The sequence below is a fragment of the Nannobrachium achirus genome (genome assembly GCF_963921795.1).
Source record: "Nannobrachium achirus genome assembly, chromosome: 24".
Taxonomy (NCBI): domain Eukaryota; kingdom Metazoa; phylum Chordata; class Actinopteri; order Myctophiformes; family Myctophidae; genus Nannobrachium; species Nannobrachium achirus.
Window position 1 is genome coordinate 9206963 of NC_137831.1, and position 10039 is coordinate 9217001.

Genomic DNA, 10039 nt, shown 5'->3' on the forward strand with positions numbered 1-10039 from the left:
TAGAAACATAGGTTTTTCAAAAAACCTTAGAAGGATTTGAAATATTCAAAGACTTTTCACGATTTCTCAAAAATAGCAGATCTACAGTACAAGCTCACAGCGCGGCACACAGTGCCGCGCTATGAGCTTGTAGATCTGCTATTTTTCAATAGTTAAAGCACAAAATAATGCGTAATAATGCATTCCCAGTCTAAATGGGTTAAACCCCCTCTCGCTATGAAGAACATTCATGGGGTGAATCCTTCAGTGAATCCTTGTACCCACGCAGGGCCCAGAATTTGGTGCGACATCCCTGGTGGCCCCCCACACCCAGCTCCCCCTTCACACCTCCCTCCTACCTCCCACCCAGGCACTGTCAGCTGGGGGACCCCCCTGCCTGCCTGCCTGCCTCCCTGTGCATCCTCTCTCCCTGGCCCTACAAGGTGTGGCGGCGGGGGGACGCAGACAAAACACCATCTGCTCCGCACGGCAGAAAATGGCAGGTGAGGCCAGCAGCAGCGGGTCCGTGTGAGTCAACAGTGGCGGGCGGGCGGGCGGGCGGGCTAGCTCTGGCAAGCATGACCAGGGGCGTCACACTGGGGGGGGGGGGGGGGGGGGGGGAGTGGGACTGAGTTACTAGGGCCCAAGGTGGAGGGGCCCTAGTAACTTTAGCTATTGAAAAATAGCAGATATGCCCTCTGCTCAATGAACATGTTCTGTTTTTGTTTCCTAAATTTTTTAGATAACTCCCCGGTGTTAACTTTGTTCTTCGTCTGCCCTGCTGTTTTCCTTTTTCTTTTGTTTTTCTTTTAAAAAAAACTGAAAATCCTGTGCTGGTCATCGCTGATATATATTTGTGTGATTTTTATATTTTGTGCAATGATTGATGACTCAATAAAAACAGAATTTCAAAAAAAGAAAAATAGCAGATATACAAGCTCACAGCGCGGCACCGAGTGCCGCGCTGCAAGCTTGTAGATCTGCTATTTTTTAAAAGTCGTGAAAATGTGTGAAACTCTTTGAATATGTGTATTTTTTAAGCGAACATTTGTAACTCAAATTTTGCTTCTGGGGGGTCCCTGGAACTAAATATTTTGAGATGGGGGTCCGTGGCCAAATACATCTCGTCTTGGGGGTCCTTGACATGAAAAAGTTTGAGCACCACAGACATGGAAACATGCACACATTTTCATGATTTTTCAGAAATAGCAGATCTACAAGCTCGCTCTGAGCTTGTATATCTGCTATTTTTCAATAGTTAACATTCATGGGGGGCCCGCAGTGAATCATTGTACCCAGGGCCCAGAATTTGGTGTGACACCCCTGAGCCCCTGACCCACAAAAATAAAAATAAAAAACAAGGTCAAACAGAGTCACAACAGCAGCCTGGTTGCAGTTTTACAGCACGTCATCGAGAGTGGAAGAAATAGAACGGCTAGAGAGAAAAAGGCTCTAATCCACATTGTTTTAATCCCAACGGGAAGATTAAACAGTCACAGTGCCTTGATGGCGCATGCAGTGTGCCAGAGAGAGGTCATGCAACCTCACGCCCAAACCGTCACGCTTTTCTTCTCTGTTGACGAGCATCCATATGTCCCCTGCACACGTCTCTCTCTCTCTCTCTCTCTCTCTCTCTCTCTCTCCCTATCTCTCTCACTTCCTCTTCGTCCACAGATCCTCTCATTTGATTCCAGTGGTGGAAAAAGTACCCAATTTTTCTACTTAAAGGAGTAGTTCACCCCAAAATGACTTATTTTCTAATGATTACTCACGCCTTGGAGACTTGAGTTCAATAATATTTCTTTGTATGTGTCGCATTCCTAAGACAAAAACATTATTATAGTAAATTTACACCCATTGATTCCGAATGGGGACCCAAATACATTTGGGTCCCCATCCGGAATCAATGGGGGTGCATTTACGGTAATCAAATTATTGCACTGTAGAAATACTCTGTTACAAGTAAAGGTTTGGAAATATAAATGTACGTAAGTACAAAGGAATTGACATCATAATATACGTAAAGTACCAAAAGTACTCCTCATGCAGAATGTCTTTTTCAAATGTATAAAAAATATATTTTTGAGGGTCACCCGCTGGCCTTCTGGTCCAGGCGCATACCACTTAGGCATTGCCACATAGGCGTGGACGCCTGGTGGTGTCGCTGATTCGATTCCAGATCCCGACAACCTTTGCCGTCCCCATCTTTCCCCCCCATTTCCTGTCAGTCTACCTATCCAATAAAAGCCCCAAAACAAATCTTTAAAAAATATAAAATATCTATTTTGAAAATAGCAGATCTACATGCTCACAATGTGTCACGATGCGGCGCATCGTGAGCTTGTAGATCGGCAATATTCAAATGGCCGAAATGTACATAAGGTCCCTGATTGGCTACGATTGCTTTCTAAAGTTTGTGTATGCGACATAATGGTCGCTTATCTCCCGATTAGGGAGTCTTACTGGTAATAACAATCAATCTACAAAGTAACTAGTAACTAAAGTTTTCATATGAATGTAGTGGAGTAAAAGTACAATATTTGGATCCAGGATGTAGTGGAGTAGAAGCAAAAATACTGGAAATTGGAACCAAACACCTCCAAATTGTACTTAGTTTCTCTCCACCACTGTTTGATTCCTCCCACCGTACTGTTCCCAACGTGTCAACACACCAGAAGACATTTCTAGGGCACTGGTAGTAACAGTGCTACAACCTGACGCAGAGTAATGGCCGCTCGGAGACGCTCAATCATATTTAATGAGTTGTGGTGCTGAGAGTGACAGAGAGAGAGCTGGCAAGGCGGGCCAGTCAGTCTCCTACTGTACTGTACCTCCGCCTGACGGGAGGTGTGTCATCTGATGTTGACACGGCGCAGTGGAGCTTTTGTTGGGCTCTGTCAGTGATGTGATCACACTTAACCCATTTAGGCCTAGAATTATTGAATGCTTTAACCAGTGAAAAATAGCAGATATACAAGCTCACAGCGCGGAACCGAGTGCCGCGCTGCGAGCTTGTAGATCAAATTTTGCTTCTGGGTGGTCCCTGGAACTAAATATTTTGAGATGGGGGTCCGTGGCCAAATACATATCATTTGGGGGGGTCCTTCACATGAAAAGGCTTGAGAACCACTGACATAGTGGTCTCTCAAGAACAGACTAACTGAGCTCCATTTAAGTGAAAAGGACCTTTTCTTTGACGATGGCTATAGCCAGATTGCTAACATAGAAACATTGGGTTTTTCAAAAAATCTTAGAAGGATTCAAAAGACACTTATAGAATCGGGTCAAAATTCTAATTTTCACGATTTAAAAAAAATAGCAGATCTACAAGCTGGCAAAGCGGGCCAGTCAGTCTCCTCCTGTACCTCCGCCTGACGGGAGGAGTGTCATCTGATGTTGACACGGCGCCGTGGAGCTTTTGTCCGGGTCTGTCAGCGATGTGATCACACTTAATAGAAAGAGCAGGAAAGGGCCGGATGGCGTCCCGCTGGGGGTTTGCGCTCCACTGATGCTGGGACTGTATGTTCGTGTGTGCAGTGCACGTGCGTCTATTGTATACATTGGTGTGTGTGTGTGTGTGTGTGTGGGTGTGTGTGTATGTGTGTGGGTGGGGGTGTGTGTGTGTGTGTGTGTGTGTGTGTGGGTGGGTGGGTGGGTGGATGTGTGTGTGCGTGTGTACACAGCAGATGTGCTTGACGTTCCGAAAATAAGCAGACACATAATGAAACCGCAGAAAATAAAATGCTCGCTTAGTTAGATAAACGTAATTAGCAGTGTTGGGGAAGTTAACGTTATGTAACTGAGTTACGTAACTAAGTTACATTTTGCTGTAACTTGCTGGTAACTGAGTTACATTCATATTTCTGTAACTCATCAAGTAACTGAGATACTTTAAGTTACAAGAAGTTACAAGCGAAGTTATAGTTTTACATTTAAGTTTTGTTAAGATTGACGAATCAAATGTCATGTAACAGTTTAATTAATATGTATATCAAAGGTGTTGCTATCACTATACAAGGCACCAGTCTTTTTCTCTTTTTTACTGTTAAGTTACAGTTTTACAATTGAGATGTGATCAAAATTAAAGATCAAATATCATGACAAATGTACAGTATCCTCAACAGATCTTTTTTTGTGGAATTTTATTTTAGGAACACAGATGTTCTAGCCTGACACTCAGCCTGAATTGACATTTCGTTTCACTTCATTATTCAGTCTGAAGTCAGTTCCGCCCCCGGCGTTTGCAGGGATGGGCGTTGCCAAAATGAGGCACTGTTAAGCGATTGGTTCACCGACCAACACATGACATAGTGTTGTTATGTGTGCCTGGCTGGCTAGTGGCTAACCTGTTGCTTGCTAGTGCTACTTGCTAACCAAAGAAACAGTCAGAATAGGAGCACTACGAACTAGTAATCAAACACAACATAACATGCCTGCTACTGGTGTTTCATAGCAAGATCGATACGATCGCATTTACCGCAATTTACCGCATTTTACCGCGACACGATGTGCGGTACGGTACGGCGGCGGCGCTGGTGTACTTGGAAACACACATGAGTTCTGGGAAACCCCCACCCACGCTGATCACAAGACGCTGATTCACGACGCTGATTCGCCCGTTTGGATTTTCAACCGAGGCAGGCCTCCTCATTGAGAGCGATTCTAGACCTGAATCGCCGAAACAAAAAAATTAAAGGGGTGTGGCTAGCGATTCAGGGTCTGGAACTAGGCTACAGATGTTCCTTTTTGAAATAAAAAATACAAAAATAGTAACTTGAAGTAACTCAGTTACTTTTTCCTATGTAACTTGAAACTTTACAAGTTACATTTCTCCGGGGGTATAACTGTACCTTGATCAAGTTACTACTACCATGGTGAGTTACTTGTAACTGTACAAGTTACGCTTTCAAAGTAACTTCCCCAACACTCGCAAATGTATTTTTCTCCCCTCACAGGGAAAAACCCCCAGTCCCAAAGAGAGAGGGGAGAACATCACGTTACGTTCTTATACGGCATAATTACAGAGATGTCAGGGAAGGGGATCTGCACCCCCAACCCCCCCCCTCCCCCACACACACACACACGGACTCCAATGAGTAATAGCCGCGTAAAAAAGAAGAAGTCATAATTGTCCCATCTGTGTACTTCAGCACTGTGAAACTACACAATAATATGGTACAAGGACAGACATGAATGCAGTGGGTCAGCGGGTCAGGGCGGAGCGACGCAGCGCACTAGAGGAATGTAAAACCTTCTCTTTCTCCTCTTGACGGATTGATAGGGTCCATATTCTGAGGGCTGGGGAATCCAGAGAGGAGAGGAGAGGAGAGGAGAGGAGAGGAGAGGAGAGGAGAGGAGAGGAGAGGAGAGGAGAGGAGAGGGGACACGTCCAGGTGTGTCGACCCCAAATTCTGGGCCCCGGGTACAAGCCAAGGATTCACTTCAGTTATTGTTTGCTTTAACTATTGAAAAATAGCAGATATACAAGCTCACAGCGCGGCACCGAGTGCCACGCTGTGAGCTTGTAGATGTGAAAAATCTTGAAAAGTCTTTGAATATTTCAAATCCTTCTAAGGTTTTTTGAAAAACCTAGATGTTTCTATGTCAGTGGTGCTCAAACTTTTTCATGTGAAGGAACCCCCAAAATGATATATATTTGGCCACGGACGGACCCCCATCTCAAAATACTTAGTTCCAGGAACCCCCCAGAAGCAAAAGTTGAGTTACAAATGTTTGCTTAAAAAGTACATAATTATATTCAAAGATTTGCACACATTTTCACGACTTTTCAAAAATAGCGGATCTACAAGCTCGCAGCGCGGCACTCGGTGCCGCGCTGTGAGCTAAAGTATAAAATAATTAAATCCCCTCCACCTTGGGCCCTAGTAACTCAGTCCCACTTTTTCCCCCCCCTTGTGACGCCCCTGGTTACGTCTACCGATTCACGAGACGCCGACTAATAAGGGGGGGGAAAGAGGCGTTCTCTGGACCGGGGGGGGGCGGGGGGGGGACCTCTCTGTTTTAGCCAAACAAAAGCCTTTGTGCAGTCATTTATCACTGTCGCCACTCTGAATCTAACAACATCAGGGGAGGACAGAGCAGCACAATCCCTGCCTGGTGGTATGTCGTTAAAAAATCGTCTGCTCGGGGGATGCGGCGTTTCCGAAGGCTTATGGCTGCAAAAAGCTGGAATTAGCATCTGTGTGTGTGTGTGTTGTCGGTGCATGGAAATCTCATCGTAAATTTAATGCCAGAACTTCGCTAAGTGTTACCCCGCCACTGTTGACTTCTACTATACATATAGTGGTTTAACAGCCCAGGGCGGGCTAGGAAATTAAGAGATGTTAAGTGTGACCATTGTGTAAAACGGGAGCGTGTCGCTATTTCTACAAGTCATCTTTTCAACAACCAAAACCTAACCCTAACCTCTGTGGGGTGAGTAGCGATACCTGGCGACGCTCCGTTGTCGAAATGATGTGCGTTCGAAAAAGCGAGATTTCCCCCGTGTAAAACACAATAATCATTGGTCACTAGTACGGCTACTGCCATCCACTTGTTGCTTTTGCACTTGCCCTTGACCTGGCATGGACCACCACCTCACAACGCAGCGGCGGTCGCATAGCCACAACGGTCGAATAATCACTGTATCAAATCAAATCCACAGCTTGAACATCCGACCAACTTGAACGGTGAAGAGAAGGATGCGTTTGAGTTTTTATGCCACAGAAATGCTACACAGCGCTGCGTAAACTCGATTAACATATAATAACACATCATAATCTCGATTGCAGCTGCCATCCAACTCCCCTGGGGACTTTACAAGTTCATGGCTTTGGAAACGGCCACTTTGCAGCCCATAGTAGTGCTTTGGCCCATCGGCGAGGGGCAAGTCTGCTGCACAAAGACATTTAGGTCACTCCGGCGGGGGCCATTAGGTCACTCTCTTCGGTGTCAAAGGAACACTAACCGCTCGACACTCCTAGATTGTTGTTGTGTGGGAGTGATGAGGGGGACGCCAGGGTCATTCCTTTACACGTCATTTCCTTTATTAGGGGGCTTTTTCCTTGGGCCAGTTAAAGGAGATGAGGTGGTCAGCGGTCATCTGCCCCACCCCACCCCACTCACACCCAAAACTCCTCTCCTGTCCTTGCTTCACCCCGCTCTGTTCAATCAGGGGGTGTGGGTGTCAATCCAGCCCCCATTGACATGGAGAGCAGGCTGTGTACAAAAGAGGCTGAAGTTTAAAAAATTGTCTCTCTTTTTTCTACTGGGACGTGGTCAGGGGCGTCACAAGGGGAGGGACAGTGGGACTGAGTTACTAGGGCCCAAGGAGGAGGGGCCTTATACTTTAGCTATTGAAAAATAGCAGATATACAAGCTCGCAGCATGGCACTCTTTGAAAAGTCGTGAAAATGTGTGCAAATCTTTGAATATATGTATTTTTTAAGCGAACATTTGTAACTAAAATGTTGCTTCTGGGGGGTCCCTGGAGCTGAATATTTTGAGATGGAGGTCCGTGACCAAATACGTATCATTTTGGGGGGCCTTCACATGAAAAAGTTTGAGCACACCGACATAGAAACATAGTTTTTAAAAAAGAAACCTTAGAAGGATTTGAAATATTGCACAAATGTTCACGACTTTTCAAAAATAGACAATCTACAAGCTCGCAGCGCGGCACTCGGTGCGCTGTGAGCTTGTAGATCTGCTATTTTTCAATAGTTAAAGCACAAAATAATGGGTTAAACCCCTCCCCCTATGAAGAACATTCATGGGGGGCCCCACAGTGAATCCTTGTACCCAGGGCCCAGAAATTGGAGCGACACCCCTGAAAAAGGAGACCACAGAGTGGGGGGAGGACAAGGCCATTAGATTGGCATCCCCATAAGCTCTTCATTCCGTATTGTCTGCTCTCTCCAGTCCCCCCAAATGGAGAGGACCTCCATGAGAAATACCCCCAGTCAAACTCACACTGGGCCCAGAGGAGTCCAACCCACCCCCCCTTCATTGTCTGCCACTTCTAGTGTGCTTTTCCAGCTCCAAAAGCATTTCTCAAGACCGCCGTACAAAGCTTGTCTCGCGCTCCAAGCCAAACAACATTGTTCGGCTGCCTCTGGTTTGGGAATGGATTGCAGGCAGCTGTTGATATCCACAAGCAATAAAACATCTGCCCCCAAAAAAACCCTCTCCAAAGCTCACCTCTTTACCTTCGATCCCCCCTACCAGACCTCCCTATGCCCCCTTTATCTTAGAACAGGGGTCTTCAACATTTTCAGGCCAAGGACCCCTTAGCTGAGAGAGAGAGATGAAGCAGGGACTCCATCTACATAATGTATTGTATAAATGCGTGATGCAGATTTTCATCGATTTCATAGATAGATTCGTAGACTTGTTTGACAGAACTGTCATCAGTCTATGTTGGATTCGTGTTTTTAGTTAACTAGACCTTTCACTCTGTTCTTGGTCTTCTTTTTTTTTACCTCTACACCAAAACATTGCTGATCTAAAAGCTCTCAACGCCTCGCAGCACGAGACGTTGAGAGCTTGTAGATCTGCTATTTTTGGCTGAAGTTCTCCTCAGAATAGGGATGTAAGGGTTCAAGTTGTTAATTTAAAAGAATTATCCTATCACAAAGATTTGGCAGGCCCCCCTGTAGTAACTCTGAGGACCCCCTAGGGGTCCCGGACCCCCTGTCTTAAAACCCCTCTCTGGACCTTTACTGTACCTTCGGACGTTGCGTCGCTCCTCCTCCAGCTGCTTGAGGAGCTCCTCGATGCATTTGTTGGCGTCCATGTACTCCTGCCAAGGAGAGATGAGAGGAACCAAGTGTGAACAATGGTTTCAATGTGCAAACACTGAACCAATGAATGCATGTTCATTGGAAACATGAAAACGCAGCACTGATCTGAGGGCCTTCTTCTCATTAATAATAATACTATCAGGGACGTGCAGAGAATGTTGGAGAGGCAGGGGCTGAGATTTCTAAAAGGGCCTTTTGTTGAAAATATTGAAAATAGCAGACCTCCAAGCTCGAGCTTGGAGGTCGGCTATTTTCGATACTTGATACCACACCAAACTAAGCATAATTAAGTGAATACTGGAGATGTGGCGTACAGTATGGATTTCTACACACTGAGGGCAATTCTTTCAACATAAGATGCTGCATTCAAGTTCAGGAGAGTTTGGACAAGGCAATTCTCTTGAATGCTGCCTTCAGGTATGGCATGGAAAGAGGGGGCATTTGCATTTCTTTCACCAGAGTAAAAACTGCATTCATGGTCTGGAGAGGGCACTTTTTACCCGACGGGATGCCCGCTTTGATGTCCATGTGCGCACAAGCCTGAATACTATTAATAACAATAATGACGATGATAATAATGTTCCCTGTAATATTCAGTGCAGTCAGTCTGCCCCCCCAGAAAAAAATCATTACACGGACTGTGTGTTTGTTCAGCTTTGTTTCCATACAATGGTCTTCCAAGTGTGAAGAACTGCGAAGCAGAACAGGCGTGCTTTAAAAAGGTGTGATTAATCGGCTATGGTCGTTTCTCTGTCTCTCTCTCTGTGTGTGTGTCTCTCTCTCTCTGTCTCTCTCTCTGTCTCTCTCTCTGTCTCTCTCTCTCTCTCTCTGAGCGTGTAACTCCAGAAGCACCTCTCTGGGTAACTTCTAACGGCTGGACCAGAAGCTGGCGGCCACAGCTGTGTAATGTCAGCTGGGAATAAAGCGCTACTCGCAGAGAAACGAGCGCTACTGACTTACAGTACAGCAATGGACCAAATGAGCTCAGACGCACAGCGGAATGGAAAAAACAGATGTGTGGTGTGGGGCTTATTTGGCTTTGGCCTAATGATTTGCTCCTTAATGGTCTGACTACATAAAACAGAAGGGGGTGAAACCATATGAAATAGGCCACATAGGCATCACGGTGTACCCCCACCACCACCACCATCTGGCTTTGGTGTAACGCTACAGTTGAAGTATAAGCTAACATAATGAAAAGCCAGTCGTGGCTTGCTGCCGTCAGGTTTTGCCCGGCAGTCCTGACTAATTAATTAGAT

The 10039-nt window shown here is 45.7% G+C and overlaps 1 pseudogene across 1 annotated transcript in view; it reads right to left on the minus strand.

Moving 5' to 3' along the window:
- The window catches only part of LOC308279947, a 259776-nt pseudogene that overhangs the window by 168267 nt on the left and 81470 nt on the right, over nucleotides 1–10039 (minus strand). Inside the window, exon 2 of the transcript in view lies at nucleotides 8706–8779. The product of the transcript in view is annotated as an uncharacterized misc_RNA (transcript). The remainder of the gene's footprint in view (nucleotides 1–8705; nucleotides 8780–10039) is intronic.